The sequence below is a fragment of the Pan paniscus genome, chromosome 12, assembly GCF_029289425.2.
Source record: "Pan paniscus chromosome 12, NHGRI_mPanPan1-v2.0_pri, whole genome shotgun sequence".
Taxonomy (NCBI): domain Eukaryota; kingdom Metazoa; phylum Chordata; class Mammalia; order Primates; family Hominidae; genus Pan; species Pan paniscus.
In genome coordinates this window covers 9,436,440-9,453,739 of record NC_073261.2, presented here as the reverse complement: position 1 = coordinate 9,453,739, position 17,300 = coordinate 9,436,440, and positions in this window count along the sequence as shown.

The window sequence follows — 17,300 nt, the reverse complement described above, 5'->3', positions numbered from 1 at the left end:
TTTGTAAGTATTTCCATGTTTATTCAGATGGCGGTGTAGATATTTCCATGTTTATAGAGATAGCAGTGGAGATATTTCCATGTTGATACAGATAGCGGTGTAGATATTTCCATGATTATACTGATCGTGGTGTAGATATTTCCATGTTTATAGAGATGGCGGTGTAGATATTTCCATGTTCATAGAGATAGCGGTGTTGATTTTTCCAGGTTTATTGAAATAGCGGTGTGGATATTTCGATGTTTATACAGATAGGGGTGTAGATATTTCCATGTTTATAGAGAAGGCGGTGTAGATATTTCCATGTTTATAGAGATAGCAGTGTAGATATTTACTTGTTTATACAGATGGCTGTGTAGATATTTCCATGTGTATACAGATGGCATTGTAGATATTTTAATGTTTATACAGATGACTGTACAGGTATTTCCATGTTTTTACAGATGGCATTGCAGATATTTCCATGTTTATAGAGATAGCGGTGTAGATATATTCAGGTTTTTACAGATTGCGGTGGAGATATGTCCATGTTTATACAGATAGCAATGGAGATATTTCCACGTTAATACACATAGCGGTGTAGATATTTCCATGTTTATACAGATAGCGGTGTAGATACGTCCATGTTTATACAGATGGCTGTGCCGATATTTCCATGGCTATACAGAGTTCTCTGTAGATATTTCCATGTTTATATGGATGACAGTGTAGATATTTCCAGGTTTATACAGATGACTGTGTAGATATTTCCATGTTAATACAGATGGCGGTGTAGATATTTCCATGTTTATAGAGATAGCGGTGTAGATATTTCCATGTATATACAGATAGCGGTGTAGACATTTCCAAGTTTATACAGATCACGGTGTAGATATTTCCATGTTTATACAGATCGCGGTGTAGATATTTCCATGTTTATACAGATCGTGTTGTAGATATTTCCATGTTTATACAGATAGCGGTGTAGATATTTCCATGTTTATACAGATAGCGGTGTAGATATTTCCATGTTTATAGAGATAGCGGTGTAGGTATTTCCATGTTTATAGACATAGCGGTGTAGATATTTCCATGTTTATATATATGGCGTTGTAGATATTTCCATGTTTATACCGATAGCGGTGTTGGTATTTCCACGTTTATACAGATAGCGTTGTAGATATTTCCGTATTTTTACAGATATCGGTGTAGATATTTCCATGTTTACACAGATTGCGGTGTAGATATTTCCATCTTTCTACAGATGGCATTGTAGATATTTCCATGTTTATACAGATGGCGGTGTAGATATCTCCATGTTTATATAGATGGTGGTGAAGATATTACCATGTTTATACAGATGGTGGTGTAGATATTTCCATGTTTATACAGATCGCGGTGTAGATATTTCCATGTTTATACACATCGCAGTGTAGATATTTCCATGTTTATACAGATAGCATTGTAGATATTTCCATGTTTATACAGATAGCGGTGCAGATATTTCCATGTTTATAGGGATAGCGGTGTAGGTATTTCCATGTTTATAGACATAGCGGTGTAGATATTTCCATGTTTATATATATGGCGTTGTAGATATTTCCATGTTTATACCGATAGCGGTGTTGGTTTTTCCACGTTTATACAGATAGCGGTGTAGATATTTCCATCTTTTTACAGATATCGGTGTAGGTATTTCCATGTTTACACAGATTGCGGTGTACATATATCCATCTTTCTACAAATGGCATTGTAGCTATTTCCATGATTATACAGATGGCGGTGTAGATATTTCCATATTTATAGAGATAGCGGTGTAGATATTTCCATGTTTCTACAGATGGCAGTGTAGATATTTCCAGGTTTATATAGATGGCGGTGTAGATACTTCCATATTTATACAGATGTCTGTGTAGATATTTCCATGTGTATACAGATGGTATTGTAGGTATTTCCATGTTTATACAGATGGTGGTGTAGATATTTCCATGTTTATTCAGATGACTGTGTAGATATTTCCATGTTTTTACAGATGGCAGTGTATATATTTCAATGTTTATAGAGATGGCGCTGTAGATATTTCCATGTTTATACAGATAACGGTGGAGATATTTCCATGTTTATACAGACAACGGTGGAGATATTTCCATGTTTATACACATAGCGGTGTACATATTTCCATGTTTATAGAGACAGCGGTGTAGGTGTTTCCATGTTTATACACATAGCGGTGCAGATATTTCCGTGTTTATACAGATGCCTATGCAGATATCTCCATATTTATCCAGAGGGCTGTGTAGATATTTCTATATTTATACAGATGGCAGTGTAGATATTTCCATGTTCCTACACATGACTGTGTAGGTATTTCCATATTTATACAGATGGCTTTGTAGATAATTCCATGTCTGTTGAGATAGCGGTGCAGATATTTCCATGTTTATACAGATAGCGGTGTATATATTTCCATATTTATACAGATCGTGGTGTAGATATTTCCATGTTTATACAGATAGCGGTGTAGATATTTCCATGTTTATACAGACCGCGGTGTAGATATTTCCATGTTTATACAGATAGCTGTGCAGATATTTCCATGTTTGTACAGGTGGCGCTGTTGATATTTCCATCTATACACATATGAACGTGTAGATATTTCCATGATTATACAGACGGCGGCACAGATATTTCCATGGATATGTAGATGGCGGTGTAGATATTTCCATGTTTATACAGATAGCGGTGTAGATATTTCCATGATTATATAGATTGCGGTGTAGATATTTCCACGTATATACAGATGTCTGTGTAGATATTTCCATGTTTATACAGATGGCGTTGTAGATATTTCCATGTTTATACAGGTAACTTTGCAAGTATTACCATGTTTATACAGATAGCGGTGTACATATATCTATGTTTATACAGATCGTGGTGAAGATATTTCCATGTTTATACAGATCGCAGTGTAGATATTTCCATGTTTATACAGATCGCGGTGTAGATATTTCCATGTTTATACACACAGCAGTGTTGATATTTCCATGTTTATACTGATCGTGGTGTAGATATTTCCATGTTTATAGAGATGGTGGTATAGATATTTCCATGTTCATAGAGATAGCGGTGTTGATTTTTCCATGTTTATAGAGATAGTGGTGTGGATATTTCCATGTTTATACAGATAGGGGTGTAGATATTTCCATGTTTATAGAGATGGCGGTGTAGATATTTCCATGTTTATACAGATCACGGTGTAGATATTTGCTTGTTTATACAAATAGCGTTGTAGTTATTCCCATGTTTATACAGATAGCGGTGTGGATATTTCCAAATATATACCGATGGTTGTGTAGATATTTCCATGTTTATACAGATGGCTGTGTGGATATTTCCATGTTTATACAGATGACTTTCTAGGTATTTCCATGTTTATACAGATGGCGGTGTAGATATTTCCATGTTTATAGAGATAGCGGTGTAGATATTTTCATGTTTATACAGATTGCGGTGGAGATATGTCCATGTTTATACAGATAGCAATGGCGATATTTCCACGTTAATACACATAGCGGTGTAGATATTTCCATGTTTATACAGATAGCGGTGAAGATATTTCCATGTTTATACAGATGGCTGTGCCGATATTTCCATGTTTACACAGAGTTCTCTGTAGATATTTCCATGTTTATAAAGATGACAGTGCAGATATTTCCAGGTTTATACAGATGACTGTGTAGCTATTTCCATGTTAATACAGATGACGGTGTAGATATTTCCATGTTTATAGAGATAGCGGTGTAGATATTTCCATGTTTCTTGAGATAGCGGTGTAAATATTTCCATATTTATACAGATAGTGGTTTAGATATTTCCATGTTTTTACAGATAGCGGTGTAGATATTTCCATCATTATTCAGAGAGTGCTGTACATATTTCCATGTTTATACAGATCACTGTGTAGATATTTCCATGTATATACAGATAACGTTGTAGATATTTCCATGTTTATACAAACGGTGGTATAGATATTTCCATGTTCCTACACATGACTGTGTAATTATTTCCATGTTTATACAGATGGCGGTGTAGATATTTCCATATTTATAGAGACGGCAGTGTAGATATTTCCAGGTTTATACAGATAGCGGTGTAAATATATCTATGTTTATACAGATGGTGGTGTAGATATTTCCGTGTTTATACACATGGCGGAGTAGATACTTCCATCTTTATGGAGATGACAGTGTAGATATTTTCATGTTTACAGAGTTGGCGGTATAGATATTTCCATGTTTATAGAGATAGCGGTGTACATATTTCCATCTTTCTACAGATGGCAGTGTAGATATTTCCATGTTTATACAGATGGACGTGTAGATATTTCCATATTTATACAGATGTCTGTGTAGATATTTCCATGTTTTTACAGATGGCAGTGTAGATATTTCAATGTTTACGGAGATGGCGCTGTAGATATTTCCATGTTTAAACAGATAACGTTGGAGATATTTCCATGTTTATACAGACAGCAGTGGAGATATTTCCATGTTTATACACATAGTGGTGTACATATTTCCATGTTTATAAAAACAGCGGTGTAGGTATTTCCATGTTTATACAGATAGCGGTGCAGATATTTCCATGTTTACACAGATGCCTATGCAGATATTTCCATATTTATACAGAGGGCTGTGTAGATATCTCTATGTTTATACAGATGGCATTGTAGATAATTCCATGTTCCTACACATGACTGTGTAGGTATTTCCGTCTTTATACAGATGGCTTTGTAGATATTTCCATGTTTATAGAGATAGCGTTGCAGATATTTCGATGTTTATACAGATAGCGCTGTATATATTTCCATGTTTATACAGATCGTGGTGTACATATTTCCATGCTTATACAGATACCGGTGTAGATATTTCCATGTTTATACAGACCGCAGTGTAGATAATTCCATGTTTATAGAGATAGCAGTGTAGATATTTTCATGTTTGTTCAGATGTCGGAGTTGGTGTTTCCATCTATACACAGATTGCCGTGTAGGTATTTCCATGTGTATACAGATGGCATTGTAGATATTTCCATTTTGTAGAGATAGCAGTGTAGACATTTCCATATTTATACAGATAATGGTGTAGAAATTTCCATGTTTATACAGATTGCGGTATAAATATTTCCATGTTTATACAGATCACGGTGTAGATATTTCCATGTTTATAGAGATAGCGGTGTAGACATTTCCATATTTATACAGATAATGGTGTAGAAATTTCCATGTTTATACAGATTTCGGTATAAATATTTCCATGTTTATACAGATCACGGTGTAGATATTTCCATGTTTATAGAGATAGCGGAGTAGACATTTCCATATTTATACAGATAACGTTGTAGAAATTTCCATGTTTATACAGATTGCGGTTTAAATATTTCCATGTTTATACAGATCACGGTGTAGATATTTCCATGTTTATACAGATAGCGGTGTAGATATTTCCATGTTTATACAGACCGCGGTGTAGATATTTCCATGTTTATACAGATAGCGGTGCAGATATTTCCATGTTTGCACAGATGGCGGTGTTGATATTTCCATCTATACGCAGATGAACGTGTAGATATTTCCATGTTTATACAGACGGCGGCGCAGATATTTCCATGGATATGTAGATGGCGGTGTAGATATTTCCATGTTTATACAGATAGCGGTGTAGTTATTTCCATGTTTATATAGATAGCGGTGTAGATATTTCCATGTATATACAGATGACTGTGTAGATATTTCCATGTTTATACAGATGGCGTTGTAGATATTTCCATGTTTATACAGATAACTTTGCAAGTATTTCCATGTTTATACAGATGGCGGCGTAGATATTTCCATGGACATGCAGATGGCGGTGTAGATATTTCCATGTTTTCACAGATGGTGGTGTAGAAATTTCCATGTTTATACACATGGCGGAGTAGATATTTCCAACTTTATCGAGATGGCAGTGTAGATATTCTCATGTTTATAGAGATGGCGGTGTAGATATTTCCATATTTATAGAGATAGCGGTGTAGGTATTTCCATCTTTCTGCAGATGGCAGTGTAGATATTTCCATGTTTATACAGAAGGTGGTGTAGATATTTCCATGTGTATTCAGATGACTGTGTAGATATTTCCATGGTTTTACAGATGGCAGTGTATATATTTCAATGTTTATAGAGATGGCGCAGTAGATATTTCCATGTTTTCACAGATAACGGTGGAGATATTTCCATGTTTATACAGACAGCAGTGGAGATATTTCCATGTTTATACACATAGCGGTGTACATATTTCCATGTTTATAGAGACAGCGGTGTAGGTATTTCCATGTTTATACAGATAGCTGTGCAGATATTTCCATGTTTATACAGATGCCTATGCAGATATCTCCATATTTATCCAGAGGGCTGTGTAGATATTTCTATGTTTATACAGATGGCAGTGTAGATATTTCCATGTTCCTACACATGACTGTGTAGGTATTTCCATATTTATACAGATGGCTTTCTAGATATTTCCATGTCTATAGAGATAGCGGTGCAGGTATTTCCATGTTTATACAAATAGCGGTGTATATATTTCCATGTTTATACAGATCGTGGTGTAGATATTTCCATGTTTATACCGATACGGGTGTAGATATTTCCATGTTTATACAGACCGCAGTGTAGATATTTCCATGTTTATTGAGATGGGAGTGTAGATATTTCCATGTTTATACAGATAGCGGTGTAGATATTTCCATGTTTATACAGACCGCGGTGTAGGTATTTCCATGTTTATACAGATAGCTGTGCAGATATTTCCATGTTTGTACAGATGGCGGTGTTGATATTTCCATCTATACACACATGAACGTGTAGATATTTCCATGATTATACAGACGGCAGCACAGATATTTCCAAGGATATGTAGATGGCGGTGTAGGTATTTCCATGTTTATACAGATAGCGTTGTAGATATTTCCATGTTTATATAGATTGCGGTGAAGATATTTCCATGTATATACAGATGTCTGTGTAGATATTTCCATGTATATACAGATGGCGTTGTAGATATTTCCATGTTTATACTGGTAACTTTGCAAGTATTACCATGTTTATACAGATAGCGGTGTACATATTTCAATGTTTATACAGATCGTGGTGAAGATATTTCCATGTTTGTACAGATCGCGGTGTAGATATTTCCATGTTTATACAGATCGCGGTGTAGATATTTCCATGTTTATACAGATAGCAATGTTGATATTTCCATGTTTATACTGATCGTGGTGTAGATATTTCCATGTTTATAGAGATGGTGGTGTGGATATTTCCATGTTCGTAGAGATAGCGGTGTTGATTTTTCCATGTTTATAGAGATAGTGGTGTGGATATTTCCATGTTTATACAGATAGGGGTGTAGATATTTCCATGTTTATAGAGATGGCGGTGTAGAAATTTCCATGTTTATAAAGATCACGGTGTACATATTCGCTTGTTTATACAAATAGCGGTGTAGTTATTCCCATGTTTATAAAGATAGCGGAGTAGATATTTCCAAATATATACAGATGGCTGTGTAGATATATCCATGTTTATATAGATGGCTGTGTAGATATTTCCATGTTTATACAGATGACTTTCTAGGTATTTCCATGTTTATACAGATGGCGGTGTAGATATTTCCATGTTTATAGAGATAGCTGTGTAGATATTTCCATGTTTATACAGATGGCTGTGTAGATATTTCCATGTTCATACAGATAACTTTGCAAGTATTTCCATGTTTATACAGATGGCGGCGTAGATATTTCCATGGACATGCAGATGGCGGTGTAGATATTTCCATGTTTATACAGATAGCGGTGTAGATATTTCCATGTTTTCACAGATGGTGGTGTAGATATTTCCATGTTTATACACATGGCGGAGTAGATACTTCCATCTTTATCGAGATGGCAGTGTAGATATTCTCATGTTTATAGAGATGGCGGTGTAGATATTTCCATATTTATAGAGATAGCGGTGTAGATATTTCCATCTTTCTACAGATGGCAGTGTAGATATTTCCATGTTTATACAGATGGCGGTGTAGATACTTCCATATTTATACAGATGTCTGTGTAGATATTTCCATGTGTATACAGATGGTATTGTACGTATTTCCATGTTTATACAGAAGTTGGTGTAGATATTTCCATGTTTATTCAGATGACTGTGTAGATATTTCCATGTTTTTACAGATGGCAGTGTATATATTTCAATGTTTATAGAGATGGCGCTGTGGATAATTCCAATTTTATACAGATAACGGTGGAGATATTTCCATGTTTATACAGACAGCAGTGGAGATATTTCCATGTTTATACACATAGCGGTGTACATATTTCCATGTTTATAGAGACAGCGGTGTAGGTATTTCCATGTTTATACAGATAGCGGTGCAGATATTTCCATGTTTATACAGATGCCTATGCAGATATCTCCATATTTATCCAGAGGGCTGTGTAGATATTTCTATGTTTATACAGATGGCAGTGTAGATATTTCCATGTTCCTACACATGACTGTGTAGGTATTTCCCTATTTATACAGATGGCTTTGTAGATATTTCCATGTCTATAGAGATAGCGGTGCAGATATTTCCATTTTTATACAGATAGCGGTGTATATACTTCCATGTTTATACAGATCGTGGTGTAGATATTTCCATGTTTATACAGATCGTGGTGTAGATATTTCCATGTTTATGCAGATCGCGGTGTAGATATTTCCATGTTTATACAGACCGCGGTGTAGATATTTCCATGTTTATACAGATAGCTGTGCAGTTATTTCCATGTTTGTACAGATGGCGTTGTTAATATATCCATCTATACACATATGAACGTGTAGATATTTCCATGATTATACAGACGGCGGCACAGATATTTCCATGGATATGTAGATGGCGGTGTAGATATTTCCATGTTTATACAGATAGCGGTGTAGATATTTCCAGGTTTATATAGATTGCGGTGTAGATATTTCCATGTATATACAGATGTCTGTGTCGGTATTTCCATGTTTATACAGATGGCGTTGTAGATATTTCCATGTTTATACAGGTAACTTTGCAAGTATCACCGTGTTTATACAGATAGCGGTGTACATATTTCAATGTTTATACAGATCGTGGTGAAGATATTTCCATGTTTATACAGATCGCGGTGTAGATATTTCCATGTTTATACAGATCGCGGTGTAGATATTTCCATGTTTATACAGATAGCAGTGTTGATATTTCCATGTTTATACTGATCGTGGTGTAGATATTTCCATGTTCATAGAGATGGTGGTATAGATATTTCCATGTTCATAGAGATAGCGGTGTTGATTTTTCCATGTTTATAGAGATAGCGGTGTGGATATTTCCATGTTTATACAGATAGGGGTGTAGATATTTCCATGTTTATAGAGATGGCGGTGCAGATATTTCCATGTTTATACAGATCACGGTGTAGATATTTGCTTGTTTATACAAATAGCGGTGTAGTTATTCCCATGTTTATGAAGATAGCGGTGTAGATATTTCCAAATATATACAGATGGCTGTGTAGATATTTCCATGTTTATACAGATGGCTGTGTAGATATTTCCATGTTTATACAGATGACTTTCAAGGTATTTCCATGTTTATACAGATGGCGGTGTAGATATTTCCATGTTTATAGAGATAGCTCTGTAGATATTTCCATGTTTATACAGATGGCTGTGTAGATATTTCCATGTTTATACAGGATACTTTCTAGGTATTTCCATGTTTATGCAGATGGCGGTGTAGATATTTCCATGTTTATAGACATAGCGGTGTGGATATTTCCATGTTTATGTAGATGGCGTTGTAGACATTTCCATTTTTATACCGATAGCGGTGTTGGTATTTCCACGTTTATACAGATAGCGATGTAGATATTTCCATGTTTATACAGCTCGCGGTGCAGATATTTATATCTTTATACAGATGGCATTGTAGATATTTCTTTTTTCACACAGATGGCGGTGTAGGTGTTTCCATGTTTATACAGATGGCGGAGTAGTTAGTTCCATGTTTATGGAGAAGGCAGTGTAGATATTTTCATGTTTATAGAGATGGCGGTGAAGATATTTCCATGTTTATAGAGATAGCAATGTAGGTATTTACATGTTTATACTGATGGCTGTGTAGATATTTCCATGTGTATACAGATGGCATTGTAGATATTTCCATGTTTATACAGATGACTGTATAGCTATTTCCATCTTTTACAGATGGCAGTGCAGATATTTCCATGTTTATAGAGATAGTGGTGTAGATATTTCGATGTTTGTACAGATGGCGGTGCTGATATTTCCATCTATACACAGATGGCCGTGTAGATATTTCCATGTTTATACAGATGGCGGCGTAGATATTTCAGTGGACATGCAGATGGCGGTGTAGATATTTCCATGTTTATAGAGATAGCGGTGTAGATATTTCCATGTTTATATGGATAGCGGAGTAGATATTTCCATGTTTATAAAGACCGACGTGTAGATATTTCCATGTTTATACAGATAGCGGTGCAGATATTTCCATGTTTGTACAGATGGCGGTGTTGATATTTCCATGTATACACAGATGACCGTGTAGATATTTCCATGTTTATACAGACGGCGGTGCAGATATTTCTATGGATATGTAGATGGTGGTGTAGATATTTCCATGTATATTCAGATAGCTCTGTACTTATTTCCATGTTTATATAGATAGCGGTGTAGATATATCCATGTATGTACACATGGCTGTGTAGATATTTCCATGTTTATACAGATGGCGGTGTAGATATTTCGATGTTTATAGAGATAACAGTGGAGATATTTCCATGTTTATACAGATAGCGGTGTAGTTTTTTCCATGTTTATATAGATATCAGTGTAGATATTTCCATGTATATACACATGGCTGTGTAGATATTTCCATGTTTATACAGATGGCGGTGTAAATATTTCCATGTTTATGCAGATAACTTTGTAAGTATTTCCATGTTTATACAGATGGCGGTGTAGATATTTCGATGTTTACAGAGATGGCAGTGGAGATATTTCCATGTTTATACAGATAGCGGTGTAGATATTTCCATGTTTATACTGACCGCGGTGTAGATATTTCCATGTTTATAGAGTTGGTGGTGTAGATATTTCCATGTTCATAGAGATAACGGTGTTGATTTTTCCGTGTTTATAGAGATAGCTGTGTGGATATTTCCATGTTTATACAGATAGGGGTGTAGATATTTCCATGTTTATAGAGATGGCGGTGTAGATATTTCCATGTTTATACAGATCACGGTGTAGTTATTTCCATGTTTATACAGATCACGATGTAGATATTTCCATGTTTATACAGATCATGGTGTAGATATTTCCATGTTTATTCAGATCGTGGTGTTGATATTACCATGTTTATAGGGATAGCGGTGCAAATATTTCCACATTCATACAGATAGCGGTGTAGTTATTAGCATGTTTATACAGATAGCGGTGTATATATTTACATGTATAAATAGATGTCTGTGTATATATTTCCATGTTTAAACAGATGGCGGTGTAGATATTTCGTTGTTTATACAAATAGCCGTGTAGATATGTCCATGTTTATACAGATAGCAGTGTAGATATTTCCATGTATATACAGATGGCTGTGTAGATATTTCCATGTTTACACAGATGGCTGTTTAGATATTTACATGTTTATACAGATGACTTTGTAGGTATTTCCATGTTTTTACAGATGGCGGTTTAGATATTTCCATGTTTATAGAGATAGCTGTGTGGATATTTCCATGTTTACACAGATAGCGGTTTAGATATTTCCATGTTTATAAAGATCGCGGTGTAGATATTTCCATGTTTATACAGATCGCGGTGTAGATATTTCCTTGTTTATACAGATAGCGGTGTAGATATTTCCACGCTTATACAGTTGGCGGTGTAGATATTTCCATCTTTCTACAAATGGCTGTGTAGATATTTCCATGTTTATATAGATGGCAGTGTAGATATTTTCTTGTTTATGTAGATGGCGTTGTAGTTACCTCCATGTTTAAAGAGATGGCGGTGTGTATATTTCCATGTTGATGGAGATAGCGGTATAGATATTTCCATGTTTATAGAGATAGGGGTGTAGTTATTTCCATGTTTATAGAGATAGGGGTGTATTTATTTCCATGTTTATAGAGATAGTGGTGTAGATATTTCCATGTTTCTACAGATGACTGTGTAGATGTTTCCATGTTTGTACAGATGGCAGTGTATATATTTCCATGTGTATAGAGATAACGGTGTAGATATTTTCATGTTTATACCTATAGCGGTGGATATTAGTCCATGTTTATACAGATAGTAATGGAGATATTTCCACGTTAATACACATAGCGGTGTAGATATTTCCATGTTTATACAGATAGCGGTGTAGATATTTCCATGTTTATTCAGAGTTCTCTGTAGATATTTCCATGTTTATATAGATGACAGTGTAGACATTTTCATGTTTACATAGATGGCGGTGTAGATATTTCCATGTTTACAGAGATTGCGGTGTGGATATTTCCATGTGTATAGTGCAAGTGGTGTAGGTATTTCCATGTTTATAGAGATAGCAGTGTAGACATTTCCATATTTATACAGGTAGCGGTGTAGGTATTTCCATGTTTATACAGATGGCGGTGTAGATATTTCCATGTTTCTAAAGATAGCGGTGTAGATATTTCCTTGTTTATACAGATAGCGGTGTAGATATTTCCATGTATATACAGATAGCGGTGTAGATATTTATATGTTTACACAGATAGCGGTGGAGATATTTCCCTGTTTCTACAGATAGCGATGTAGATATTTCCATGTTTGTACAGATAGTGGTGTAGATATTTCCATGTTTATAGAGATAGCGGTGTAGGTATTTCCATGTTTATACAGATGGCCGTGTAGATATTTCCATGTTTATACAGATGGCAGTGTAGATATTTCCATGTTTATACATATAGCGGTGTAGATATTTCCATGTTTACAGATATAGCGGTAAATATATTTCCATCTTTTCACAGATTACGGTGGAGACATTGCAAACTTTCCACAGATAGCGGTGTAGATATTTCCAAGTTTACACAGATAGCTGTGTCGATATTTCCATGTTTACAGAGATATCATTGTAGATATTTCCATGTTCATACAGATAGCGGTGTAGTTATTTACATGCTGATACAGATAGCGGTGTAGATATTTTCAGGGTTATACAGATAGTGGTGTAGATATTTCCACGTTTTACAGATAGCTGTGTAGATATTTCCCTGTTTACACAGATAGCGTTGTAAATACTTCCATGTTTACAAAGATAGCGTAGTAGATATTTCCATGCTTACACAGATTGCGGTGTAGATATTTCCAAGTTTACACAGGTAGCTGTGTAGATATTTCCATGTTTACATAGATAGCGTTGTAGATATTTCATTGTTTATAGAGATAGCGGTGTAGGTATTTCCATGTTTTTAAAGATACCGGTGTAGGTATTTCCGTGTTTATAAAGATAGCGGTGGAGATATTTCCATGTTTATACAGATAGCGGTGTAAAAATTTCCATGTTTATACAGATAGCGGTGTAGTTATTTCCATATTTATGCAGATAGCGGTGTAGATATTTCCATGTTTATACAGGTAACGGTGTAGAAATTCATATGTTTATACAGATCGCTTTGTAGATATTTCCATCTTTCTACAGATGTCAGTGGAGATATTTCCAAGTTTATACCGATGTCTGTGTATATATTTCCATGTTTATGCAGATGGCGGTGTAGATATTTCCAGGTTTATAGAGATGGCGGTGTAGTTATTTCTATGTTTATAGAGATAGCGGTGTAAATATTTCCAATGTTTATAGAGATGGTGTTGTAAGTATTTTCATGTTTATAGAGATAGCGGTGTAGATATTTCCATGTTCATACAGATAGCGGTGTTGCTACTTCCATGTTTATACAGATAGCGGTGAAGATATTTCCATGTTTATACAGCTCGCGGTGTAGATATTTCCATCTTTACACAGATGGGAGTGGAGATATTTCCATGTTTATACAGATAGCGGTGTAGATATTTCCATGTGTATTGAGATAGCGGTGTAGGTATTTCCATATTTACACAGATTGCGGTGTAGATATTTCCATCTTTATACAATGGCGGTGTAGATATTTCCATGTTTATACAGATGGAATTGAAGATATTTCCATGTTTATACAGATAGTAGTGTAGGTATTTCCAAGTTTATACAGATGGCGGTGTAGATACATCCATGTTTCTGAAGATGGCGGTGTAGATATTTTCATGTTTATAGAGATGGCGGTGTAGATATTTCCATGTTTATTGAGATAGCGGTGTAAATATTTCAATATTTATACAGATAGTGGTGTAGATATTTCCATGTATTTACAGAGATCGGTGTAGATATTTCCATCTTTTTTCAGAGAGTGCTGTACATATTTCCATGTTTATACAGATCACTGTGTAGATATTTACATGTTTATACAGATAACGTTGTAGATATTTCCATCTTTATACAAACGGTGGTGTAGATATTTCCATGTTCCTACACATGACTGTGTAGTTATTTCCATGTTTATACAGATGGCGGTGTAGATATTTCCATATTTACAGAGATAACAGTGTAGATATTTCCAGGTTTATACAGATAGTGGTGTAAATATTTCCATGTTTATACAGATCGTGGTGTAGATATTTCCATGTTTATACAGATACCGGTGTAGATATTTCCATGTTTATACAGACTGCAGTTTAGGTATTTCCATGTTTATACAGATAGCGGTGTAGATATTTCCAAGTATTTACAGATAGCGGTGTAGATATTTCCATGTTTATGGAGACAGCTGTGTAGATATTTCCATGTATATACAGATAGCGGTGTAGATATTTCCATGTTTATACAGTCAGTGGTGTAGTTATTTCCATGTTTAAACAGATTGCGGTGTAGATATTTCCATCTTTATACAGATGGCGGTGTAGATATTTCCATGTTTATACAGATGGCAGTGAAGATAGTTCCATGTATATAAAGATAGTGGTATAGATATTTCCATGTTTACACAGATGGCGGTGTAGATACACCCATGTATCTGAAGATGGCGGTGTAGATATTTTCATATTTTTAGAGATGGAGGTGTAGATATTTCCATGTATATAGAGATAGCAGTGTAGATATTTTCATGTTTATAGAGAAAGCGGTGTGTGTATTTCCATGTTAATACAGATGGCAGTGTATATATTTCCATGTTTATACAGATATCAGTGTAGATATTTCCATGTTTACAGAGATAGCGGTGTAGGTATTTCCATCTTTGCATAGATTGCAGTGTAGGTATTTCCAAATTTACACAGATAGCGGTGTAGATATTTCCAAGTTTACAGAGATATCTGTGTAGATATTTCCATGTTTACAGAGATAGCATTGTACATATTTCCATGTTTATACAGATTGTGGTGTAGTTATTTCCATGTTGATACAGATAGCGGTGTAGATATTTCTATGTTTACACAGGTAGCGGTGTAGAAATTCCCATGTTGATACAGATTGCTTTGTAGATATTTCCATCTTTCTACAGATGTCAGTGTAGATATTTCCAAGTTTATACAGACGGCAGTGTAGATATTTCCATGTTTATACAGATGTCTGTGTAGATATTTCCATGTTTATGCAGATGGCGGTGTAGATATTTCCATGTTTATACATATGGCGGTGTAGTTATTTCTATGTTTATAGAGATAGCGGTGTAAATATCTCCATGTTTATAGAGATGATGGTGTAAGTATTTTCATGTTTATAGAGATAGCGGTGTAGGTATTTCCATGTTTATACAGATAGCGGTGTTGGTATTTCCATCTTTTTACAGATAGCGGTGTAGATATTTCCATGTTTATACAGCTCGCGGTGTAGATATTTCCACCTTTATACAGATGGCCATGTAGATATTTCCATGTTTATACAGATAGCGGTGTAGATACATCCATGTTTCTGAAGATGGCGGTTTAGATATTTTCATGTTTATAAAGATGGCGGTGTAGATATTTCCATGTATATAGAGATTGCAGTGTAGATATTTCCATGTTTATTGAGAAAGCGGTGTAGGTATTTCCATGTTTATAGAGATAGCGGTGTGGATATTTCCATATTTATACAGATAGCGGTGTCGGTATTTCCATGTTTATACAGATGGCGGTGTAGATATTTCCTTGTTTATACAGTTAGCGGTGTAGATATTTCCATGTTTATACAGATATCGGTGTAGATATTTCCAGGTTTATACAGAGAGCGTTGTAGGTATTTCCACGTTTTACAGATAGTGGTGTAGATATTTCCATCTTTATACCGATAGCGGTGCAGATATTTCCATGTTTACACAAATAGCCGTGCAGATATTTCTATGTTTACACAGAGAGAGTTGCAGATATTTCCATGTATATAAAGATAGCGGTGCAGATATTTCCATCTTTATACAGATAGCGGAGTGTGTGTATCCATGATTATACAGATAGCGGTGTGGGTATTTCCATGTTTATACAGATAGCGGTATAGATATTTCCATGTTTATAGAGATGACTGTCTATATATTTCCATGTTTATACAGCTTTCCGTGTAGATATTTCCATATTTATACAGATAGCGGTGTAGATATTTCCATTTTTATACAGATAACTGTGTAGATATTTCCATGTTTATACAGACAGCAATGTAGATATTTCTATGTTAATAGAGATAGCGGTGTAGATATTTTCATGTTCATACAAACAACAGTGTAGATTTTTTCATGTTTATGGAGATAGCGGTGTAGATATTTCCATTTTTATAGACATAGCGGTGTTAATATTTCCAAGTTTTTACAGATAGCGGTGTAAATATTTCCATAATTATACAGATAGCGGTGTAAATATTTTCATGTTTATAGACATAGCGGTGTAGATATTTCCATGTTTTTAGAGATAGCGGTGTAAATATTTCCATGTTTATACAGATAGCCGTGTTAATGTTTACACGTTTATAGGGATAGCGGTGTAGATATTCCCATGTTTATACAGATAGCGGTGTAGATATTACCCCGTTTATAGAGATAGCGGTGTAGATATTTCCACGTTTATACAGATAGAAGTGAAGATATTTCCACTTTTATACTGATTGCGGTGTAGAAATTTCCAAGTTTATACACATAGCGGTGCAGATATTTCCACGTTTATA